The 27097-nt window shown below is 37.7% G+C and overlaps 1 long non-coding RNA gene across 1 annotated transcript; it reads left to right on the forward strand.

The window, feature by feature from the left end:
- Window positions 1-289: 289 nt before the first annotated feature.
- On the forward strand, window positions 290-25333 carry LOC145691668 (uncharacterized). Its single transcript, XR_014132481.1, has 3 exons — window positions 290-333; window positions 22877-23033; window positions 25154-25333. It is a non-coding gene; the product is annotated as an uncharacterized LOC145691668 (long non-coding RNA).
- The last annotated feature ends 1764 nt before the right edge of the window (window positions 25334-27097 follow it).

Genomic DNA, 27097 nt, shown 5'->3' on the forward strand with positions numbered 1-27097 from the left:
TTACAAGGACGATTTCCGTATGTTAAGAGCATGAACGATTTCAATTATATGTATTAATATAGTTTAATCAAAAACAAACCATAAGAATTACTTGCATGAAAATCTGCAGTGAGTATGCTTGAAGTATTTCCTTTGCAAACCTACGCATCACTGATCACGCTCACATCAATTATATTTTTTATAAAACATATTTTTTTTATTAAATTTCTTTGTTCATACAGATAGCAAGGACAGTTTGAACTATATAAATAAAAGAAAAATGAATTCGACAACAATCAGCACTTGTACCTCGAGAAAATAAGTGGTAAACATTCCCTTAAAATGATCGGCAAGGTGAGTAGAATATAATTATCAAAACAATCTACCGTACTATCTATGTAAAAGTAACACCTTTAATTTTACAATATAATTTCAACAAGAAATATTTGCGCCTATAATCTCAATTAAAATAAAAGGACTTTTAAGCCTTAGTTGTGTGAAACTAACTACAAAAGAAAGCATTCCTTTTATGTTTTCACAATTCTTTGGTTTAGTACTAACTTAAAACATTAATCCGTACAATGACAGAAAATACCAGTAGTGACCAGTGTTTCTTCCAGAGGTGTTATTTTTTGGGGGAGCCTGCCCCTTGGAGCTTTGAGTGTGTCCCCCGGAGGGGACTAATATAATACGTCTGTAATATAATAATAAATGGAATAGTAGCAACGGCCCCCGGTTTACTAAGTGCGTCTCTCCCCCGAAACATTGTTCCTGAAAGAAACACTGGTAGTGACTGTTAGGCCGTCTGCACTCTATCCAGAAAGCAAAGCAACAGAGTCGAGGTGCACTACTGTTAACATTCAACAAAGCCTCGCACTGTATATATATATATATATTGGAGCATGTGCCAAACACTGGAGAAATATCTCTCTAAAGTTATGAAAGAGACACACGTTCAATGCACTTAGGCTTTTCCTCCGCAGGCTCTTATGCCTGCTTAATCCTTATGTCTCGGTTTGGCTGTCGTGCCATTGGTAAATGTGAGGTTAGCCTTAAGGTAACCTAGACATGTTGTCAGAACTTACACACCCCAGAAGGAAGAACATATCTACAATCAATGGAATAGCAACTAGAAGGACTCGTTGAGCATAGGCCATGAAAATAGTGCGACATATTTCCGAGGTTTAAATTAAATAATGTTAGATGTAAAAGAAAGTCACTTCCAAGTACAGCTCATCTGTAATTTCTGGGGTTAGAGAGGAGGAGCAGAGAAATTTGTGAGCACCTACTTTCGTATACCGAAACCAATTCATTTAATACTATTTGACATAGAATACAAAATATCTGCGAGAAGCAGGCGTATCCCTCTTGTGTCGTCATTGTTTGTGTAACACCAAAGTATACGTCGAATAATAGAAATCAATATTACATAAGACTGCTTCAAATTTGTAATAAGAGATTCAGATCAAATAAGAGATTCACAAAAAGCAACGTTTAACTGAAATTTTATAACTACTTAGACTAAAAATTATTGTAAAATCTGATACAAGGAAACTAAAAATTTTAATACATAAATGTTACAATAGCTTAAAGTTTTAAACAAATCAATGCAACAAAACAACTATTTTAAACTTAGGTTGCACGTGAGACATCTTTACTCTATCGGTTCAACAAATTCACGTGTCGCGTTCGGGAAACCGAAGATTTTTTAAAAAATCAATCACGGAGAATTTAAAGCGCTTCGAAATTACATGAAATCTATGGTTTTACATTCCATTATTAGATTCCCGTACGCAATAGAAGACGAATCACTTATTAAAATCAATGGTTATGCAAGAATTGGCGGAATGGGAATGTGAGAGACCACTGGCGCAAATCCCAGGGGGGACGAGGGGGACATGTCCCCCCAATCTTGGATCTGAGGGGGACTGTCCCCCCCAATAATCTGACTTAAAAAGTGCTCTTTGGGATAAGTGTGATGATTTGTGTCCAACTGCCACAAAGGAATGTGAGATGAAATTGATTTCTCTTGGCTTGTCCATTTTTTAAAAAGAATCGTATTCTGTAGTATTTCAAACTGACTTCGTGCTGTAGTGCGTTTAGTACTCTCATCAATATGTATTACTTTCACTTCCGCTACTTGGGCACAAACTGCAGTAAATGCCAGAAGAGGATATGCCCCACTCCTCATGCTGGAAAGTTGTCCCAGCTGTAGGTACGGGCACAAATTCCGGGGAAATTGGGAGACATGTCCCCCAACATTGGAACTGGAGGCTCCCCCAATAATCCGATTTGAAAAGTGCTTTTTGCAGATAAGTGTGATGATTTGTGTTCGACTGCCACAAAGGAAAGTGAGATGAAATTTGTTTCTCTTGGTTTTTCCATTTTTAATGAAAATGAAGGCGGGCAACTGTGCGTGACGTAACCTGATATCAAATCTTATCTCTTCCTCCCCATAGGCCCTAGCACATGAAGAGTATATAGATTACCCAATGTCAGTAGAACCCATGTTTTCAGTAAATGCGCATTTAATCTATTTGTAGCATCAGCCTAGACATCTATTCATGCTTCGTAAGCTAACTAACTCTATAGCCTATGGAACCCGGAGGTTCAATGCCGCGTTCACAAAAGCTCTCCACTGACTTCTATCCTTAGCCAACTGGATCCAGTTTCTACTTTGTATTCCTATTTTTGTGAGATCCATCTTAATATTGTCTTCCCAACTGCGCCTAGGTCTTCCTAATGGTCGTTTTCCGATTGGTCTTACCGCTAACATTTTGAAAGCGTTCCTACTTTCTTCCATCCTGGCTATATGTCCTGCTCACCTAAGCCTCCTAGACTTGATGAACATAACAATGTTTGGGAAGCCATATAATTTATGTAGTTCCTCGTTATGAAGTTTCTGCCATTCTCCATTCCCGTTCCTCTTGGGTCCGGATATTCGTCTGAGCATCATGTTCTCAAATGCTTTCAGTCTATGTTCTTCCCTCAGAGTAAGCGACCATGTTTCGAAACCTTATAGAACAACAGGTATGATTATGGTTTTATATATTTTAAGCTTCAAATTCCTCGACAGAATTCGCGACGCCAAGAGATTTTGAACTGAATAATAACACGAATTTCGTATCAAGTCGACATTTAATTTCTTCGTGAATATGATTTTCGAAGAAAATCTGTCTGTTAATATTGATCCTAGATATTTGATGTATCCACTTTAGCAAAAGTATTATTTAATATTTTAACGCATTTATAATTTACCGTATTACGGTCCCGGCGCACATCCATGTATTTAGTTTTCTCTGCATTTATTTCTAAACCCTTGCCCCTGCAAGCGTTTAATAAGATCTCTGCATTTCTTTTAGGGATGCACGCGAGACGCGAGAAGTCTCGTCTCGCATTTGCGAGACGAGACACGAGACGAGACTGAACATTTTATGCGAGGCGCGAGACGAGACGCTAGACGAGACTCGGTTAAGTCTCGCACGAGAAGTCTCGCGAAACTTCTCGCAGTCTCGCAAAATTTATGAATTACATTTAATTGTATATTTAGTGATTTTACATTTATTGAGTTTTCTAAGTTGAGCGTTAATGCCTCCAGGAACAAAAAAGTGATTGGGGCAATAGACATTTTATGAGATTTATTATTATTCAAGGTTGATTTTACTTAGCTCAGGATCAAAAGACATGTGGTCTGTATCTGTGTGGATTGACACCAGTGCTGTCGGGTTAACCAAAACTTTTCAGGTTTTGATATTCTAGCAACACTGCAGTTAGTTCAACTGTATGATCTGGAAATTGATCCAGAAAGCTTTTTTCGTATCAAGTATAGTTTGCTGGATATTTTGATTCTCGCAATTGTTAACATATTGCGTTATCCACAAGTCCGTTGACACAAATGTCCAATGTTATTCCTTAAGGGAGGCGACAATAGATGGCAGCACTGGTTTCCTACACAAGTAACGTATTTTTATATTTTCTCTGCTGCTTCCACAAATTTAATGCTAGAGAGTTTAAACTTTCTGAAAAGAAAGTTCAAACATATTCTAAGTGAACAATCCGTGTCAATTTTGGATATTGGGACGTTAGAGCATTCCTTGGACTAGAAGCAGGCAAAGACAAGGTTGAAATCCGGTTAAATAAAGACGAAGAAATTTACATATAGATATAGTAAAATGACCCGGGTTTGGTTCAATGAGTTCAGAAAAACATATACGGAAACGTTATATTCTTTATATCCTAATTACATTTTCGACTTTTTTTCGGGGCAAAAATGTGCCCGCATGGCATACTGGAAAATATTGCTGGAGACCTCTAAGCTGGAAAACAATGTTGGATCCAGCAACAATTTATGCTGGTTTTGCTGTAAATTATGCTATTAATTTGATGAAAATTAATGGTCCAGCAATCAAATTCCAGCACAACTTTTCTTTTAATTTGGAGCGGAGGGGACACAAGTTCGGATACCATGTTGAACTCTAGGTTCCGTCTCCTTAGGATGTTATGCACATTCATCCCATGGAAAGCAATGGCAAACCACCATGGATTCATCTTGCCAAGGGACTTTTAGTCAAATACCTGCTTTCGGACAGAATATAACATCATCATTCATTAACAGCCATAGAATAACACGTTGCCAAATTTTGACCCAGAATATATGCGAGACTGCGAGACCATGCGAGAAAGTCTCGCGCGAGACGCGAGATGAGACTCAAAATTTTATGCGAGACGCGAGACGAGACTTCATATTTGCGAGACGAGACGAGACGCGAGACCAACATTTGAGGCTGCGAGACGAGACGAGACTTTTCCATTTCTCGTCTCGTCTCGTCTCGCGTGCATCCCTAATTTCTTTCTATTGTTCTCCTGTCATCATCTATTAAATTTACATAATCAGCATATGCCATAACCTGGTGGACACCGTTCAACTGTATCCCCTGGTTGCAGTCTTTGATTTTCCTTATAGTGTATTCCAGAACAAAGTTAAATAATAATGGCGACAACGTATCTCCTTGTTTCAGGCCATTCTCGACGTGAAAGCTCGTGGACAAAAATTTTCCTACCCGGACTTTACTTTGGGATTCATTTAAACATTCCTTAATTGATCTAATTGCTTTTTCGGTATTCCAAATTCTGTAAGAACGTTGTACAATGTTTCTCTCCTAACCGAGTCGTAAGCCTTTCTAAAATGAATAAATAGTTGATTTATGGGGCTACTGTATTCCCACTTCTTTTCGAGTATTTGGCGGATGCTAAATATTTGGTCAATTGTTGATGGATTTTGTCTACATTCACACTGATAATGTCCAATAATTTCATCTGCGCATGGGGTCAATGTTGCTAATAGAATGTTTGAAAGGATTTTATAGGATGTTGACAGAAGAGAGATGCCTCGATAATTATTACGGTCACTTTTGTCGCCTTTCTTGTGGATTGATTGATTCTTTCCACTCTTGTGGCAATTCTTTCTTATTCCAGATAAGGATAATGAGTTTGTGTATCTTGTTCCACAATTTTTCGCCTCCAGCTAAAACAAACTCAGCCGGAATTTCGTTTACACCCGGAGATTTGTGGTTCTTTAATTTCTTTATAGCGATTTCTACTTCTATTAGGTTGGGTTCTGGAATATACGGTTCTGCGGTGTGTATCTCTCTTTCTCCAAGCACATTAGTTTTTGGCTCCGTGTTAAGCAAATCGTCAAAGAAATCTTTCCTTCTATTTAAAATGCTATCTGTATCAGTGAGAACTGTTCCATCAGCTTTCTTTAATATAAGCACGTCGTTGATAACCTTTCTTAAATTTGTTGATTCTTTTATACATGTCCCGAATGTTTTTATTTTTACTATTATCTTCAAGTTCCTAAATTTTAGCTTTCAAAAAATCGCGTCTCCTTGTTCTAAAGTTTTGAAAGTTTCCCGCCTGATGTCTACGAAATTTTCCGTAGTTATTTCATTCGGATTTTGTAGCCAACGTAATTTCGCCTGTTTTCTCTTCTCTGCTAGTTCGAACCATGGTTTGTTCCTACGTATTTCCGCGTGTCCCAATTTTTCTTTTGAGAGAGGATACTTCGTAAGCAAAGAAAAGAATTCAATTGTTGGAATATTTTTCTCCATAATCTTAAGGTTACATCAGTTAACTAAAGAGTAATTATATGACATGCGTCAGATATCTGTAACGATTCCTGTAATGTTATTGAGATTATCATCAGTTTGCTCAAAGAGTATTATTACGTCATACATAATTGATATACTTTCTTCATAGTTTTGGGGAAGTCATTATTTAAATTATTATAAAACAATTTTAACGTGGATCTTTGTGGATGCCTAATTAGAAACATACCAATTATAAATATGCACGTATTCAGATTTCAGAATGTGTTCATGGCAATGATTTGTGATACTGATATATATTACTACTTCATCTACTAATATATAATATATGTCGCCTAATATATAATATACTCTACAGTTGATCAGATTCATCTACCGTAATATGAGTTTCTTCTCCCTTCTGTAGAATGAACCTCAAATCTGCCCACCTCCCAATGTTGAAGACAACTAATGGCGTATTTACAATTTTGTTTCGACGGGCTATGCCCAACACAAGGAAGGAAGTGGGCAATTGCCCACCTGAGCTTGAGAATTAAATATATTTTAATTTATGCATAAATTGAAGTTATAATGGCAAGAATTGGAGACCTATAAATCCTATAAATGACACAAAAATTTAGGAGTGAATCTAACCCTTTATTCTATTCATACAAGAAAAAGGAAGCATCCTCTTGGCCTTCCTAATTTCCCGGGCTAATTATTCTCCCTTTTTGATTTTCTTTAATTCGAACATTTCCTTCTTTTAAAAATAACTAAACAATATAATTTTTCCTTTGTTATAATAATTAAAGTCCTGTCATGTTGATATCCGCGCAAGTTGGTGTGAAACACCAGTTTCGCTTATCAACTCCTCTTAGTTTTGGTGTTACTGATGACGGTCGACTTGAATCACAACTGGCAACGGCCGATAAAGTATGATAGGCGAAATGAAAGAAAGTAACGTCAAGAAAAAGAAACAGAAAAGTAGAAAGGACGAAAGAAAGAACAAAAGGACGCAGTTCTTACATGGAATGAAATTTGACAAATACAGTATTATTTCTGAACAAAGAGTATAAGAAAATGGAAAGTCAATGACATTCTTAGAAATGGTAAGAAGGATTATTGTTGCAAGTGGAATGCGAAAAACTAACAAATTTATTTCGGGGGGAGCTTGAGCCCAATAGCCTCCTAAATGCGCCATTGAAGACAATTCTGCTCCCCTGATCCTTCACAGTATTGTTTTTCAACTTCATAAATATTTTGAACATCGCTTATATATATATATATATATATATATATATATATATATATATATATATATATATATATATATAGATATATATATATATTCATCCTCACGGCATTGTCAAGGCTCTATATTTGTATTTTACATTTATTATTGCAACCGGGTGTTACTGACTTCCGTATACGGTAGCCCGATCATCACCCTTGTTCTTCGCGCGCACAGTCATTCGAAGAACTGAAAACGTACTCTGTACACAAACAGTTTATGGTTGTGAACTCGGAAAGCCTGGTACTTCTGCTTGTCAAGGTCAAAAAGTGGGAGAAAAAAGGATGTGTAGAATGTAAAGAGGGTGCAACAGTGACTGATGCTTGTAAGGGAACATATTCATTTGTAGTTCGTGCACATTCCGCCTGTAGCGCTACTGTGGCACGACGTATATTGTAACTGTATAACTCTTGTACACCGCTAGTAGGTCTATTCGCGTTAGTGACGACCGAAACTATGTTGTCAGCTCTGACTGCGATAAGGCACTGCCGTGCTGCTTTTCCTTCTCTTTTTTCCCCCTTTTCCATTTGTGAGACGCCAAACATGTTGTTTTTGCTTGTTGCACGCGCTGAACGGGTTTCGGCGAGCGAAGTATTTAAGAAGTTGACTACATATTCTTGTTTGCGATAGTTTTAAATTGGTTAACTGTTGAAAAATATACGAAAATAAAGCTGTACTTGTTAAGGTATATTAGTCGAGGACGTAGCTACTGACAGTGTTGATTACAGATTTTCTCGAGGAAGAATTTAATTACAGTAGAGGTGAAAAGGAGACGTCCATTTAGACAGCCCCCCCCCTTATCAGACTCAATCGGAAATGGTCTCAATCGTTTGTACACAAATGTGCAGGCGAAATTTTCGTTTGTAAACAATTAAGGGCGCCGTCAGAACGAAAACAAAGTGGGGGCTGTCTAAATAGTAGCCCCCCAACAACATGTCCTATTCAAGCACAAATTGTCGCAATCATTTGTACATCGTTTCTACAGAAATGTGAAGGCGAAATTTTCGTTTGTACACAATTAGGGGCGCCGTCAGAACGAAAACAAAGTGGGGGCTGTCTAAATGGTAGCCCCCACCAACAAGTCCTATTCAAGCACAAATTGTCGCAATCGTTTCTACATCGTTTCTACAGAAATGTGAAGGCGAAATTTTCGTTTGTACACAATTAGGGGCACCGTCAGAACGAAACCAAAGTGGGGGCTGTCCAAATGGTAGCCCCCCCCCACCATGTCCACTTCAATCACAAATTGTCGCAATCGTTTTGTACATTGTTTGTACAGAAATGTGCAGGCGAAATTTTTGTTTTACACAATTAGGGGCGCCGCCAGAACGAAAACAAAGTGGGGCTGTCTAAGTGATCCCCCCACCATGTCCAATTCAATGACAAATTGTCGCAATCGTTCCTACATCGTTTCTACAGAAATGTGAAGGCTAAATTTTCGTTTGTACACAATTAGAGGCGCCGCCAGAACGAAAACAAAGTCGGGGATGCCTAAGTGGTAGAACCTCCCACCATGTCCAGTTGAATCACAAATTGTCGCAATCGTGTGTACTTCGTTTGTACAGAAATGTGCAGGCGAAATTTTCGTTTGTACACAATTAGGGGCGCCGCCAGAACAGAAAAAAATGGGGGCTGTCTAAGTGGTAGCCCCCCACCATGTCCAATTGAATCACAAATTGTCGCAATTGTTTGTACTTCGTTTGTACAGAAATGTGCAGGCGAAATGTATGTTCGCACGCAATTAGGGGCGCCGCCAGAACGAAAAAAATTGGGGGCTGTCTAAGTGGTAGCCCCCGACCATGTCCTATTCAATCACAAATTGTCGCAATCGTTTGTACTTCGTTTGTACAGAAATGTGCAGGCGAAATGTTTGTTTGAACAAACTTAGGGGCGCCGCCAGAACGAAAACAAAGTGGGGAGCTGTCTGAGTGGTAGCTCCCCCCACGATGTCCAATTGAATCACAAAGTATCGCAATCGTTTTTACATTGTTTGTACAGAAATGTGCAGGCCAAATTTTCGTTCGTACACTATTAGGGGCGCCGCCAGAACGAAAACAATGTGAGGGCTGTCTCAATGATAGCCTCCCCCCCCCATTTCCAATTCAATCACAAATTTTCACAATCGTTTCTATATCGTTTGTACAGAAATGTGCAGGCTAAATTATTGTTTGTACATAATTAAGGGCGCCGCCAGAACGAAAACAAAGTGGGGGGCTGTTTAAATGATAGCCCCCCACCATGTCCAATTCAATCACAAATTGTCGCAATCGTTTCTACATCGTTTGTACAGAAATGTGCATGCTAAATTTTCGTTTGTACATAATTAGGGGCGCCGCCAGGGCGAAAACAAAGTGGGGGCTTTCTAAGTGATAGCCCAATCACCATGTTCAATTCAATCACAAATTGTCGCAATCGTTTGTACATCGTTTGTACAGAAATATGCAGGCAAAATTTTCGTTTGTACACAATTAGGGGCGACCTCAGAACGAAAATAAAGGGGGGCTGTCTAAATGGTAGCCCTCCCACCATGTGCAATTGAATCACAAATTGTCGCAATCGTTTGAATATAGTTATAAAGAAATGTGCAGGCGAGATTTTCGTTTGTACACAATTAGGGGCGCCGCCAGAACGAAAACAAAGTGGGGGCTGTCTAAATGTTAGCCCTCCCACCATGTTCAATTCAACCACAAACTGTCGCACTTGTTTGTACGCCTTTGTACATAAATGTGCAGCTGAAATTTTCGTTTGCACATAAATGTGGCCCCGCCAAAACGATAACAAACTATGGGCTCTCCAATTGATAGGCCTCCCACCATGTCGAATTCAACCACAAACTGTCGCACTTGTTTGTTACGGTTTTGTACAGAAATTTGCAGGCGAAATTTTCGTTTGTACACAATTGCGGGCGCGCCAAAACGATAACAAAGTATAGGCTACCTAATTGGTAGCACCCCCTACGTCCGATTCAAAAGAAAATCATCTCAATTGTTTGCACATATTTTGAGCAGTAATCGTTTGAGCAGTAATGCGCAGGCGAATTTTTTTTCTAAGCTATCAGATGCGTGGACAGAACGAAAAAAAAGGCGAGTTGTCTAAGTGCTAGCCCCACCATGTTCGATTGAACCACAAATTGTCGCGATCGTTTATACATCGTTTGTGCAGAAATGTGCAGGTAAAATTTTCGTTTGTATTAAATAATATACGGATGTGAGTATTTTTAATATCTGCGATCAACATTAACCGGTTTGCATAACGGTTGATGAGTTTGAAAATGGTTCCTATTGCACTAGTTGAAAAAAAAATCTTTTTCTCTGGCACACGGAAGAAAATGCCTGATTCTAATAGAACTTTTCACGTAGAATTCGAATCTGCAATCAGTTTTTCTCCATCACCCTCAGTTTTCCCGTGACAGAGGTGTTTTCGGAAAATTTCCCCTCAAATTGCTGTTCTTTTTCTTTTTTTCTTTTTTTTAAACCATTTTCATAGTTGTAGCTTGGGTACCTTAGGTATATAAACGCACAAATTATATTGTATGTTAGCCTGATTTATACTTAGTAAGCCCTCTAAGTTTCATAAGAATACCATTATTCTATCTAGAGAAATAAACATATTTATATAAAAAATATGCTATGTGTACTGTTCATTTTACAATATTCATTAGTGCAGATAAAATCACATATAACTTCCACGAAAATTACAATATAAGCACGGTTTATATCTTATTGGATTTGAAATAAAACATATTTTCAATGATGTATACACCGTGTCACCATTTTATATCTACTTAATAAATAATACAAAAGAAGTGAGTGGTATCTTCTTAATAAATGGACACTTACTTACCTCAACTAATATGTTTTAGTTGTCGACTTTCTTCTGTGTTTGGTTTCTGGAACATCTCTTTTAAGTGTCCAACAGTAATCAGCTAGCATTTTTGAACTACACTGTCACTGGTACCTCTTCTCCATGGAGGAAATGTCCTGATGAAAATGTTCCCCATACTCATCACTAACAGCACCAAGCTTTTCAGGAAAGAAATGCAGGTGGGAGTCTAGAAAGTGAACTTTAAGGGACATGTTGCAACCCATTTCATTGAATGATTGCCGGAAATCACTCACAATTTCACGGTAATTTGGGGCTTTCTTGTTTCCTAAAAAATTCTCTGTTAAACATTTAAATGGACACCAAGCTGCTTTCTCAACCAGAGTTAAGAGATCCTCAAATTTTTGGTCACGAATCAAACATCTTATTTGGGGGTCTACAAAAATCCCTAGCGTCACTAACCCGAGGAATTTTTTCCTTGAGGTAACAAGATCCTGCATTACTTTTGTCCATTGTCCTAACAAACTTTTTGAAGAGCCCCAACTTTATGTGAAGAGGAGGTAGAATTATCTACTCAGGGCTCACCAGTGAGGAATAAACAGCATTCTTCTGTCCAGGAGTTAATACATGCGTTGGCCATTCCTTCTTGATGTAATGTTCCGCTTTGTTCCTGCTGTCCCATTCGCAGAGGAAACAACAATGTTTCGTATAACCAAGCTGCAAACCCAATAACAAAGAAATGACTTGTTAATCACAGCAAACGGTCCACTTGTATTTCTCATACTGAATTTTTTCTAACACTATTTCGATGTTTTCATAGGTTTCCTTCATATTAGTTGCATAAGCCAAAGGCACTGAAGGAAATTTGTTGCTATTGTGCAAAAGGACAGCCTTAAAACTAGTTTTCAAAGAGTCAATAAGCAATCTCCACTCTGTACTTATATGTGCATGTCCAAGTCTATCCATCACAGCACAGACATTATTACAATACACTAAATCATTTTCTTGAGAATAGTAGTTTTGAAACTCTGTATGAAGGTTTCGAAAAATACACACTTTAGTGTCACGATGGAGCAGATTCCAGCCTTAAGTTTAGAATCAAGAAGTTCTGTCTGTGTATTGGAGAGTTTTAAATCCCGTATGAGGTCATTTACTTCACCCGGAGTTATCAGATGGGAATCCAATGTAGATGTGCTTCCTACATAAGTAGGATCATCATCTTCATTTGGAACTTCAATAGTTGCCTCAAGTACGTAATCCTCATTTACCGTAAGATGAGGAGGAGGTACCGGTACAGGTAATTCTGCACTGTGTGGAACTGGCCTAATTGCTGATGCAAATTAGGGTACTGTACTGTGTGGTTAGATTTACTGCTTATTTCTTTTATCTGTGTCATACAAAAGTAGCAGTCTGAAGAATGATCTTTTGGTTCCCTCCAGATCATCGGTACTGCGAAGTTCATGTTTCGTCCACCATTTGCCCACCCAGTCAGACGTTTCACGCAAGTACAACAAATGTAGTGAGGAACCCAGTTCTTATCCTGGTCTCCTACACAGCAACCAAAATATAACTGATAACACTTCCTCACAAGTGGAGTAAAACATCGACGTTGAGATTTAAATATCAGCTCCCCACATACATAACAGAAATTGTCCGGTTTATTTACACACTTCCTCGACATCTTGTATCCTGTAAGGTATCACACACATACATACACACACACACACACACACACACACACACACACACACACACACACACACACACACACACAGGAATCTACACTCCATCAAATTCCCACAAAATCCCTCTAGACATTCCCTCATACAAAAATGGTGACATGGTGTACACATCATTGAAAACGTTTTATTGGAAGTCCAATGAGGTATAAACCGTGGTATATTGTAATTTTCGTGGAAATTATATGTGTTGAAGACCGACCCGACCCCACCCGTGACCCAAATTGACTGACCCGACCCGACAACCCGACCCGAGCTGACCCGATTGGCCCGACCCAAAGTGACCCGAGTGAACCAACCCGAGGTGACTTAACCCGACAACCGACCCGAGTGACTTGACCTTACAATCTAACCAGTTTGAGAGAGCTAGAACTTTACAAAACTGCCACCAGAAAAAAATGCTGACCAATTCTTATGCATAAACCATTGTTTCGGCTTTTTTTTTACTTGTAGTATAATTATCCTCCTCCTCAGTGTTCTCCCATTAATAAACAGGCCAGTTTCCGTGAATTAGGTAAGAAGCTTCCATTTTTGCGATTTCCCGCTAATATCTGCCTCGCAACCCAACATAAAGTACCACCCTCCTTATTACAATCTATCAATTCCAACCTTCTTACACACTCTCGCTCTCCTGATATCACCCCCTTACTACATCCCTCAGAATGCAATCCCTTAGCAAGATCAAAACTTGTGATCCGTCCATTTTTCGCTTCCTTATATCGTCTAATATTGCTCTCGTCTCTTGCTTTTTTTCAGCATTTCCTAATTCGTTTTCCTCTCTACCCTGCTAACCTTCTTTATTTTACTCCACATCCAAATTTCCAAGGTTAAAATTTAGGCAATCAAGTTCAAAAGTCAAAATAAAATTTGACTGAGTTCTGAAGACAAGTTCTGAAGGCTAAAAGAATAAAAGTTCCGAATACAACATTATTTTCTAGTAAGGAATGTATATAGAACTTCTTTTAATATTTTTTGCTGTGTAACAAACAACAATTTCATCACGTTAACATTCCGATTTTTCTATTTAAAAACAGCGTTGCTGTCTGATAGAATCATAAGGAACTAATTGCACTGAAATATCATTCTGTAGGGAATTACCTTTTATTTTTTCTTGATTAATTTATCTAGAAGATATTTGCAACGTTATATGAAATTAGCAAGTATTTTATTGCGGAGAAAGTCAAATCACTACCGCAGCAATAATAATAATACTACTTCTACTACTACTACTACTACTACTACTACTACTACTACTACTACTACTAATAATAATAATAATAATAATAATAATAATAATAATAATAATAATAATAATAATAATAATAATCTGAAGGTGACCAAGAAAGTTCTGTCTCTTTGTGGAGGTCTGTGTTCAATTGGCCCTCACACCGTGAGTTGAATACGAATGGATATAAGGTGAAGGTCAGTTGTTGGACGAGACGAGACGAGACAGAATTTTCATGAAAGGGTGCGAGATGAGACAGAGCTCTTTCAATAGAAACATATGCACTTTTCCAGACGAGACTACCTTCACGACACATTTTCGAAACGAGAATGCCCCAAACCAGGTCTCGTGAGCAACACTAGTAAGTATATCCAACATACTACTTGGTTGTGGCTGTTCAGATACACCGTGAACGTGCGTAAGGACTGAGTGAACATGGGGCCTTCACAGAGCGTCATAAGGGCTTGTTTGCTGTACGAGTTCAAATTGCTGCTCCGCGGAGCGGAAGATATGACAGGCCTTTGGTGAGGGTGTCGTGACTACGCGGAGAGTGCAGTGGTATGACGGTTTAAGGACGGTGACGAAACACTCGAAGACGCACCACGTGCCGGAAGACAAACAGATGTTCAAAATAAAGATCTTCGGGCAGCAATTGAGGCGAAGACAAACATGTGAGGAACTGGTACAACCTTTCAGTGTAAGTGGAGAAACCATTCGGCACCACCACCATCAACTTGGGAAGCACTGCAAGTTGGGTTGATAGGTCCTACATGATTTGACTTGGAGCCAGAAAGCAACGCGAGCAGACACCTGTGTTTCTTTGGTGTCTCGTCTGAGGAAGGAGCAATTTCTGGACAGGGTGTTGACATGTGATGGGAAGTGGGTCCTGTACGAAGCTCCACGGCGCCGTCATTGTTGGTTAGCATCCCATGAACCGGTTCAAAAACAGCCCAAGCCAGCACTACGCCAGAATAAGTTTCTCCTGTGCATTTTGTGGACTGCTCGAGGTATCGTCCATCGGGAACTGCTAGCAGCTGGTCAGATCATCAATGCAACTGTGTACTGTCACTGTGTACTGTCTGGATCCAGCAGTTCTGAATCGCAAAGGGGTCCTCTTGTTACAAGGCAACGCTAAGCCCCACGTGGCTAAAATGACCCAGTACATCATTCTACGCCTTGGATGGAAAACACTATTGGATCCGCCATACTCCACGGACATTGTACCGTCCGATTATCACCTGTTCCATTCCTTGGACAATCACCTTAGAGAACGCCAATTCAAACAGCTAGTAGAGGTTCAATATGCACTTGATACCTTCTTCACTTCACGTCCCACCAAGTTCGACTGCGATGGAATCCATGGTCTTCCAGAACGTTTTCAGAAGGTCGTCGAGGCTGATGGAGACGATTTTTGATATTCCAGGTACGTCTTAGGTTACATACCAATGTTCGAAGGTGTTGGTGAAAAGGCGGCGGAACTTTCTTGGGCACTCTTAAAGTTATAATAATAATAATAATAATAATAATAATAATAATAATAATAATAATAATAATAATAATAATAATAATAATAATAATAATAATAATAATAATGTGTCCTGCCCAAAGGCAGATGTTTGACCCGAAGGTCCATGGGTATTGATTCCAGCTCGTACCAAGTAAGTTTTCTGGTGGACAAACCCCATGTGCATGGGTTTTCTCGGTGTTCTCCCATTTCCTCCCACTTTCTTCATTCAACCACTTCAATTATTTCTCATCATCACTGTCTCTCTTAGCGTTGGTGCATAACGTGGGACGTTAACTTGATATTTCCTTTCAATTTCACTTAATGTGACATTTAACTTGACATAGAAACGCAGAAAGGAAAAAAGTCAGTAGTAATATTAATTACAATTACAATACCAATTATTTAATATAGGGTAAAATTAAAATTTTATTACTATTTCACCTTTAATTAGTCACATTTATCATTCATTCACCAACTTCGAATTGATTTCCACAACAAAGCTCTTTATAGTATTCCGTATAGAAAATAAGTGAAGAATGTGACGACCCGACCCGAGTGAACCGACACGAGATAACCCGACTGACCCGACCCGACAACCCGACCCGTTTGAGAGCACTATCAGAGGGGTACTATTTACAGTACAATTTATTTTGTATGGTTTAGCATACTTTAAGGCTACCATACTTTTTGAAAACAGAAAAAACGGGACATCTTACAAATTAGTAGTAAATATTGCATTTTGTATTAATTTTATCTTTCGAATTTTACTACAGTATCGCACTAATTATACAACTTAAAATAATGTATTAATATAGTCCATACTCAGTGGCGTATTTAGGGGGAGGGCTTCCGGGCTCAAGCCCCCCACCGAAATCTTACTTACTATAGTAAAGTATATGAAATATCTTGCAGAATTTTCATATTTTCAGGCAAAGCACCCCCGGAAGTTAGCAAAGCCCCTCCCGAAACAAAATCGTAAATACGCCGCTGTCCATACTTAATCAACAGTGCTAAAAATTATTATAGAAGCTAGAAGCTGTTATACAATATAAACGCAATCAGTGAACATACAATATTTAGGCAAAAATTATATTTTCAATATTATTACGCATACCACCTTTACATGCTCTACATGTCTATAAAGAAAAATATCCAGATTTATGAAGTTGTTTCAAAATTTCAATAGGCTGATTTATTTTTGTTAACCTAAAATGCGAACTAAAAGAAAGCAATTTGCATAATTGTTTTTCTGAAGCAGAAAAAAAATGTGTTTTCGGGGCTGGTCTGCAACGTCACAAGAATTTGTTGCCACCTCGGGGTATACATTCTTACTTTTAGTGATAAGAGTGCTACTTAGGAGGATTTAAACATTGCATGTGATATCCGGGGAAGCAGCGATTGCAATAATAATAAAGATTAGAATGAAATTGTTCCTATAGTATTGTCGGAATTGAAAGCAAAAGGAATAAGTCGATTTTATTATCTTTTCAGAAATTTTGATATGTAATTAATAATAATAATAAAGAAAAAAACAGGACAAGAAAGAAAATTTCTGCACACCGGGACAAATTTTAAGAAATCGGGGCGTATGGTAGCCTTACATACTTATTTGCATGCGGAGTGTCAGTACGGAGCCACTACGTAGCAGAGTTGAAACAAAACCTCGTAAATAGGTTGCCAACTTAGGAAAACAAAATTACCGGCACACCCTCAAAATTCTCTGCACAAATGAGAAACTGAAGACTGTATTGATCGTTATTGTATTTACCAGCAATTGCCACTTGTTTAAAATTATCGAAACAGATGAATAATACTGGATATTAATCTTTATGTAACAACAGTTGATTCATAAAATGAAATTTATTCTATAAACTTCACTTCAAACAAAGGAAATTGCTTTAAAAAGTCATTTTCTACTCTTAATAAATGAATAAAATTTTTTTACAATAAAATATAAGTGATATCAAATTTGTTATGTTAAATAAATAAAAAAACTGCCATACGTTAAAAAAATATCGATAATGTATAAATACAACGGAAATTTGTGTTTGTAAAGGCACTGTTGAAAAATTTCGATGTTCAATGTTATATTCTGGATTGCAGATTCCAAAATACCGGTCAGAAGGGGTCTAATAAGAAGTTTGTACCGGTCACCGGCCCTAATCAAAATTACAGCAAATACCGGCCAGTTAGCAACTCTACTCGTAAATCAGAATGCTGAATGCACCAAAATACTTCACCATGCATTCTATAGTTTCTGCAAAATGAGTTTAATGAAGATGATCAAATAAAACAAAATACTGTGTTATAATTTTCCCTTTAACAGTCTACTTTGTGAATTTGTTATATCTTCCACTTATCAATTTCCTGTACGAGATGAGAATAACGGTTTCTGCGCAAGATAGAAAGAAAAAAATACATTTTTCTCATAAGGATTCAGTTCACGTAAGAAATAATGAATAAGTTTAATAATAAGAGCCGAGGAGTAAAAAACTAACTCAGCAATAATGATTGTAAGTATAAATATAAATATAAAAAAAACAAAAAAAAGCATTTAATTCCATCATCGTTAGGATAAGATCAATATAGTGAATCACACGATAGTGTGAACAAACCAAACCACACAATAGTGTGAACAAAGTCCTGTTAGAAAAATACTCCATAAATGTGACACATTTTTTTAATGCTTCTACCATTTATACAAACCCTCACATTGTTCTCGTTCTGGCGGCGCCCCTAATAGAGTACAAACGAAAATTTCGCCTGCACATTTCTGTGCAAATGATGTACAAGCTATTGATATAATTTGTGATTGAATTGGATATGGTGGGGGCTACCATTTAGACAACCCCACTTTGTTTTCGTTCTGGCGGCGCCATTAATTGTGTACAAACGAAAATTACGCATGCATATTTCTGTACAAACGATGTACAAACGATTACGAAAATTTGTGATTCAATTGGACATGTTGGTGGGAAGCTACCACTTAGAGAGCCCCCAGTTTGTTTTCGTTCTGACGGCGCCCCTAATTGTGTACAAACGAAAATTTTGCCTGAACATTTCTGTAAAAACGACGTACAAACGATTGCGACAATTTGTGATTGAATTGGACATGGTCGGGGGCTACCACTTAGACAGCCCCACTTAGTTTTCGTCCTGGCGGCGCCCCTAATTGTGTACAAACAAACATTTCGCCTGCTCGTTTCTGTACAAACGAAGTACAAACGATTCCGATAATTTGTGATTCAATTGGACATGGTGGGGAGGTATTACTTAGAAAGCACCCTACTTTGTTTTCGTTCTGGCGGCGTCCCTAATTGTGTACAAACAAACATTTCGCCTGCACATTTATGTACAAACGACGTACAAACGAATGCGACTATTTCTGATTGAATTGGACATGGTCGGGGGCTACCACTTAGACAACCACCACTTTGTTTTCGTTCTGGCGGCGCCCCTAATTGTGAACAAACAAACATTTCGCCTGCCCGTTTCTGTACAAACGAAGTACAAAAGATTGCGATAATTTGTGATTGAATTGGACATGGTGGGGGGCTACCACTTAGACAGCCCCCTTTTTTCTGTTCTGGCGGCGCCCCTAATTATGTACAAACGAAACTTTTGCCTGCACATTTCTGTACACACGAAGTAGAAACGATTGCGATAATTTGTGATAGAATAGAACATGTTGGTGGGGGCTATCAGTTAGACAGTCCTCCACTTTGTTTTCGTTCTAGCGGCGCCCCTAATTGTGTACGAACATACATTTTGCCTGCACATTTCTGTACAAACGATGCACAAACGAATGCGACAACGTGTGATTGAATTGGACATGGTGGGGGGGGGGCGGCTACAACTTAGACAGCCCCCATTTTTTCTGTTCTGGCGGCGCCCTTAATTATGTACAAACGAAAATTTCGGGTGCACATTTCTGTACAAACGAAGTACAAACGATTGCGACAATTTGTGATTGAATAGGACATGGTCGAGGGCTACCACTTAGACAGCCCCCAATTTTTTTCGTTCTGGCGGCGCCCCTAATTGCGTGCGAACATACATTTCGCCTGCACATTTCTGTACAAACGAAGTACAAACAATTGCGGCAATTTGTGATTCAATTGGACATGGTGGGGGGCTACCACTTAGACAGCCCCCATTTTTTTCTGTTCTGGCGGCGCCCCTAATTGTTTACAAACGAAAATTTCGCCTGCACATTTCTGTACAAACGAAGTACAAACGATTGCGATAATTAGTGATTGAATAGAACATGTTGGTGGGGGGGGGTACCAGTTAAACAGCCCCAATTTGTTTTCGTTCTGGCGGCGCCCCTAATAGTGTACAAACGAAAATTTGGCCTGTACATTTCTGTACAAACAATGTACAAACGATTGCGGCAATTTGTGATTTAATTGGACATGGTAGGGGCTACCATTTAGGGGAACTCCCTCGAGAGGAATCACTCTACTTATTTATTGCAAAAAGCAGAATTTAAACATTTGTATTCGTCCAAAGTTATCGTGTGAAGTAACAGCCGTTTGTATGTACGTACTAATATTGATAAGTTCCACTACGCGATCCCAATTAATAGTTCATATACCCGCGCCACACACACACACACTAGCATTTGTACACACGAAAGTATACCTGGTAGTATCCACACGCTTACGCCGGAAACTAGAAACAAACAAACACACACACACACAGGGAGAGAGAGAGAGAGAAAGAGAATATCTTGTTGTACCTTTATACTGAATTCACCATTACTCACAAAATCAGTTAAAAAAGAAAAAAGAAAAAAGTTGTAATGAAACTTTCAAAGATTGGTACCACTGCTGCGTGTCACACATGAGATTGTTCCATAATGATTGATTCGTAATATGATGTATATGGGTTTCTTAATGGTAGTATAACAAAATGCCTTCAAATTGACCACTAAATAAAAAGTGAAATTTATTTCTCAAATTTTGTAAAATCGAAGTCGGTGGGCATTATGGGAACAGTCTACAATAACAATATATGCAAATAAATATTAATATACTTCACGTTTTCCAGTGGGTGCAAGAAAGCTTCGAATAGTATGTGTTGCCAGAAGCATTAGCTGATGTAAATATATATATATATATATATATATATATATATATATATATATATATATATATATATATATATATATATATAAAATATGGGAACGGGCTTACCCGTCTCCCCCAATCTTGAAGACAGATTTGCGCCTATGTGAGAGACAATGGGCATATCTCGAGGATACTAGAATTTCCTACGGAACAATGGTTGAGGCTTCTCGTCTCGAAATGGTATCGCAAAAGTGATGTCTCGTCTCAGAAAGTGTAGACCCTATCTATATTTAATTGGGAAAGTTTCGTCATGTTCCTTATATCATTACTAAAATTATTTCTCGTTTTGTCTGGTGGGCAATTGTTGAGAAACTCCCACAGACACAGTGTTGCCCACCACAAGTTTAAATAGCCTGGAACAGGACTAGATATCCTTCGCATAAGGTGACCAGACTCAGTTGCTTATCTGGAAAAGTTTCAGAGTTACATCCCAATTAATACTGTATAGTTCAAAACTTCAAATGTCCCATTTATTTCCATAAAACTTAAATTAATTTCTAGGATATTTTAAAAAATATATTGCTTTTAGGTATTATTCACCGATATTCAACCAATGGAAGCATTTACTCTCTATCATTCACTTTTGGTGGGTATTAACCTATTATTTAGTTAGTTATGATACTTCAGCGAGTGCATAACTATTGTTCTACTGTAAATTTTCATAGAGTGTCCTGGTTTAGTGAAAGTTTATTGTCCCGGTTTAGTGAACATATTTGTATATTGTCCCGGTTTAGTGAACATTTTGGTATATTGTCCCATTTTACTGAAAATTTTAGTATATTGTCCCGGTTTAGTGAACATTTTGGTATACTGTCCCATTTTACTGAAAATTTTAGTATATTGTCCCGGTTTAGTAAACATTTTGGTATATTGTCTCGGTTTAGTGAAAACTTTGGTATATTGTCCCGGCTTTATAGCCGCAAAAACTGGGAGCACTATCCGTCTACCAGATGGTAACAGATGGAGCTCGTAAGTGCTCTACCAGATGGAGCTACTTGTGGCACCAATTAAACCTTTTCGTATTCAGTTGTAGTTAAAACTCATTTTTGAGATGCAGACTACAAGGACTGGTCTGACTGGAGGAAATCTTCTAGAACACAAGGCTCTTTATATCCTGCTCAAGAAAGAAAAATAATCATGGAGGATAGGAAGAAACTACAAAATATTGACCGATGACAAATAACAAAAGATAAGCGAAAGGGAAATCTACAAATCGTTCGATCCTGTTCAATCCACCACGCAACATGTATGAGTTATAAATTTTACGTAATAAATGTGTCAGTGTTAGGACACATCGAACAACAATAGGAAATTACAATCATGTGAAATCTTTCAGTTTAACATCCCACGGTTTGTGCGCTTTAGGCTAAAGGATTTGGATGATTAAGGGCACTGAATGATCATTGTACAATTTGGTGGAATGAAATTGTGGGAGGAAAGCGTGAGTACCCTGGAAAAATTCATGGACACGATATTGTCTATCACAAACTTATTTTGGCCGCGAATTTAATCAGGGACTCCACACATGAGAAGTAAGTGTTTTAACATTTATCTACCGTGTCCCCCCTAAATAGATATTATATACTACTTAATACTATACACCTCTCATACATGGTACAGGCGGCATGATGGCTCTCCTCTGTACTATATATAGATGTTGTAAAGTATCTTTACAACATCATTTGGTTTCACATTGAATGTTGAAAAGAGCTCAGAGAGTTTCTTCTGATTCATCCCTGGATAAATTCCCTGCAATATTACATAATTTAAGAAATCATGAAGGCTTGGAGTTTTGTACACAAAAATATGCAATGAAAGATTGTGCAGAGTGCAATACAACTTAACACAATCCTAAATGTAAGCAAAACCATTTAGATGAAAAGATTATTGAACAATATCCTTATACGTATAAAATTATCTACTGTGGACGAAGAGAATAATGTAATGAAAATGCTTTTACGTAACAATACATTTCTAAGTTGTACTTCTTCAGTATCTTCTAATATTATTGATAGCATATCTCTAAAAATTTTTTAAGAATATAAAGCATTTATAGTAGTATTTTATTATTTATTAATTTATTTATTCTTTTCAGTCTCTTCTTGTGTTTGTGGCAGTGTTTGTTTGCATTGCCGTAGCTTTTCCTGCACCGCCACAAGAAATAGCTGCCCCACAAGGAAACCCTCAGGTGTCAAAGAGTGGGGATGATCTCAAAGGAGATAACACGTTCGGATTTGGTTATTCCTATTGGGGTATGTTAGGTTGAATAAAGTAGAATTTAGGTCATTGAGAAGAACACTTAATTGAAATAATTGAACATTCAATTGGATCTTAATATGAGTTAGTAAGTTGAGTAAAACACACCTTTGTAACCATAACCCACAGTTTAAAGTACAATTTGAACCATAACTTGGATTAATATTCGAGACAATCTAACACAATGGAATCGAACTGGGACCAATGTTATGCAAAGTTTGGGCATAAACCACTTGACCACAAAGGGGGACAATCGAACATAAGAGTTTTTAATTACATCTACAATATATATATAATAGTGGTGTCTGTGAACTTCAGATCCAAATTGAAAGTGACTACGTTTGTGACTCTTAATCTCTTGAACAACAAGACCGATCTCGATCAATTTTTTGACGTAGATGCAGTTCTAGACTGGGAGTGTTGTTAGCTATTCACTTTAACGGTAGAACTCAGGGGAGCCGGAGGAGGAGGAATTATAAAAAATAAAACTTAATAACTCTTAAACCACCCCTTCGATCTCCATCAAACTCTCAAAATAGATAAGGTTCAGACCTGGTATGTTTTCATCATTTTACTTTGACGGCACAATGTAGAGGAAAGGAAGGGGGACATATATATGTAAAAAAAAAATCAAATTTTCAACATACATGATATTTAGGCCTAAGATAATGTTTATCATTTAACTGATCTCGATCACATTTTCAACGTACATGACATTCGGTCCTGGGATAATTTTTATCATTTAACTTTTACGATGCAACGTAGGGGAGGGAGAGGAGGATATGATCAAATTTTCAACCTCTTGACAGATCCCGATCAAATTTTCATCAACCTAGGTGAAGTTCGAATCTGAGATGGTTTTTGTCATATTACTTTAAAGTGTAACGGAGGGGAGAGACATTTGAAAATGGTCGAAAAAGACCCATATTAGTGTCGAATTTATAGTTTTTGGAGTCGCTGAGATGAACACTGACACTTCTGTTTATGAGGTCGGTAAGATGAACAATGATACTTCCGATGCCGTGCCCCGCAACATGGGAAGGGGAGAGGGATATATAAAAATGACCGAAAATGAGCGCAGTAGTAATAATAAAAACGGAGCATATTACTATTTTTCCTTAATTTAACTCAGTGAAATCGGGGTACGTCTTAGATTCGAAGATATCTTAAATTCGAATAATTATCGAGAAATTCTTGATTAAAGATATTATTAATGTGTTATTAAAACTACTTTGCTAGCCGTAAATATTTTTAATTTTGTAACATATTCAATCATTCAAACAACAATACTGTCCTGTTGTTTGTCAAACAACCAGTGGCGCATTTAAGAGGGGGCTTCCGGGCTTAACCCTCCGAAATCTTACTATGGTAAAATAGATGAAAAATCTTGCAGAATTTTCACATTTCCAGGCAAAGCCCCCCCCCGAAAGTTAGCAAAGCCCCCCTGAAACAAAATCGTAAATACGCCACTGCAAACAACAATAGCTTTTCTTTGTTCTTGAAGTATAGTGTTTCTTTTTAGGGCACCTGAACCTACAGTTCAAACAGAACCACCATAACACATTATATTGTCTCCGACTAGGATTGTCAACTGACCGGTGTTTTTGTAAGGGTCAACATTACTAAGATTTAAAATACAATTATTCTTCATCTGTTTTAAGGGTTATGAGATGATGCTGGTAATTTCATTTTTTTAGAGCTGGAACCATATCTCCGAATGGCAACGGAATAGAAGGCGCGCATAGGCCCTAACCACTAAAGCAGAGAAAGGTGTACAATTGTAAGATAAACTTCAAAACATAGGAATATCGATTTTGGGGTATTAATGAGTTCTGGACTAAAATCGGATAATTCGGGGAGTTAACACAAAGAAGTCATGTTGTGAGATTTAAAGAAATTTCTAAATATTGGTTTCGTTTTTAAAATAATAACCCTAATGTATGTTGAAAATAAAGTCATTTTTACCACAAACAATCAAAAGAAATAAAAACAACTTCAATGAAATATACGTTCGTTTCAATAAGAATTTCAAAGATATTATAAAGGCCGAAGAATATTGTTGGTCTCTATTAAAATTTAGGTTCGAAATTAAAAGTTTTGTTTTTTCTTTTTCCAGGTTTCCCTTGGTTCTGGGGCTAAGTAACAGGAAGCAACACCCGACAACGACAATTTGAATAGACCATTCCATTCGTAGGATAGAACACAGTAAATATTTTTATTTAAATAATACTCTAGCACTTTTGCAGTTTAATACTTGTAAATATGCCTATGTATGTATTTCCTCTATGCAACTAAAATAAATGAATTAAAAAAATACTGTTTTATTCCTATTTGAATACTGATATTATCATGTATGCAGTCAAATTTCAAATAACATGAGGATAATTTATATCTTTGTTTAAAGAGTGTAAGGGATCAATCCCATTTTAAGAGTACCCATTTCCAATCGTCATTGTTGTTGGGAAATATGTTTGGGCGAAAAGTGCTCGCTAATATGCGAATGGCCTTTACGTTGTTAGGGAAGCCGGATGTGAAAATAATGTAGTTCATAATGTCGGATGTTTCCAAGGATCTTGTAAACTAGAGGATCTGCCCTTACAACAAAATCTTGAAGCCATACGTCACAGTTTCGCCACCCCTACTCTGCTCACTCCGCCCAAAACGATCGCAATGTTTTGAGCCAACAATCATGGCGGAAACGAAAGTAGCCAATGAGACGATGTCGGAAAAGAGAGTAGCCAATCAGAGGTGCCGATGCTAGGTTGTTTTTTGGCTTCATTGATTAAATAGGATGAAGATACATATGAGCAGATCCTCTTTTTTATAAGATCCTTGGATGTTTCAAATGTGTTGTTTGATATGTGTAACAAAGAATATTTAGAGTTTAGAAATTTGGTCTAGAAGTGGAATTATAATTATGATTTGTGTGAAGCAGAGAATGCAGGGTGCACCGATTTAGAATAAAGATTTATAGGAACAATTCTAGTATTTGAAAACTAATAAAATACATACGGCAAATTACTTTTATACAATTGTCATTATCAGTTTACATTCTAAATATAAATATTTTTTTCGATGAGTGGCTACAACAATCTGCCAAGAGTTAACTCCAGTTTACAATGATGCGTTCTGGAACAAATGCAGCGCACGCACTGTCTAATAAAGGTTTTTCTTCTTTTTCATTGTGAATTGCTTATTGTGAATGCGTACGGAAAGAAATTGTAGGCCTCTTGATTGAAAAATAAATCCATTCACCGGGAAAAGAAATACACCGTATTATTATTAATGGTTGTGAATGTAATTCGCAACAGGCAGATCTACAGGCAATAATGTCAAATGATGTCTGCCCCAGGGTTCTGTATATACATTCCATGTTAAATAGCCAGAGAAGACAAAGACAAGATTTTGAACCAAGGTAAAAATGAAATGAAATGAAATCTTTGAGTTTTACGTCCCACGGTTATGCCGGTTAGGCTAAAGGAGACGGTGATGATGAGTAATGAATGAAATGGTGGAATGAAGAAAGTGGTAGGAAACGGGAGAGCCCCGAGAAAACCCACGAGCACGGTGTTTGTCCACCACAAAGTTCACTTGGCGGGAGCTGGGATCGAACCCGGGACCCCAAGCACCAGAGGTGAGCGCTCTACCACTGAGCCACCGCGCCCCCCTTGAACCAAGGTCTGCAGAGAAGTAAGTAAAACTAATGCTTTTTATAATCAGAATCCCACTTTCTTGTATGAAGCCAATCGTCCGAACGTCAGGATCGTTAGTGCGGATAAAGGCTCAAAATTAGTGGTAGGAACTCATATTTCCAACAGTCAACGTTGACCATCAACAAAATGGTAGGAAGAGTGCTGTAAAAACTCTAGTTCGGGGAATAGTATCTGAGAGCATGAAGTGTGTAAATCATAAATCCTTGTTTTCCAGAAAATATCAAGAACACATACTTAAGCACTAAATACATATTCGAGATACTACATTATCTACTTGGTTAATTACGTCATCAACCAGTATAGAACGAAAGACAACCAACCATTTTATTGCAGACCCCTGAAAGATA

This window comes from Thermobia domestica, chromosome 8, assembly GCF_964235325.1.
Source record: "Thermobia domestica chromosome 8, izTheDome1.hap1.1, whole genome shotgun sequence".
In the NCBI taxonomy this organism is placed as follows: Eukaryota; Metazoa; Arthropoda; class Insecta; order Zygentoma; family Lepismatidae; genus Thermobia; species Thermobia domestica.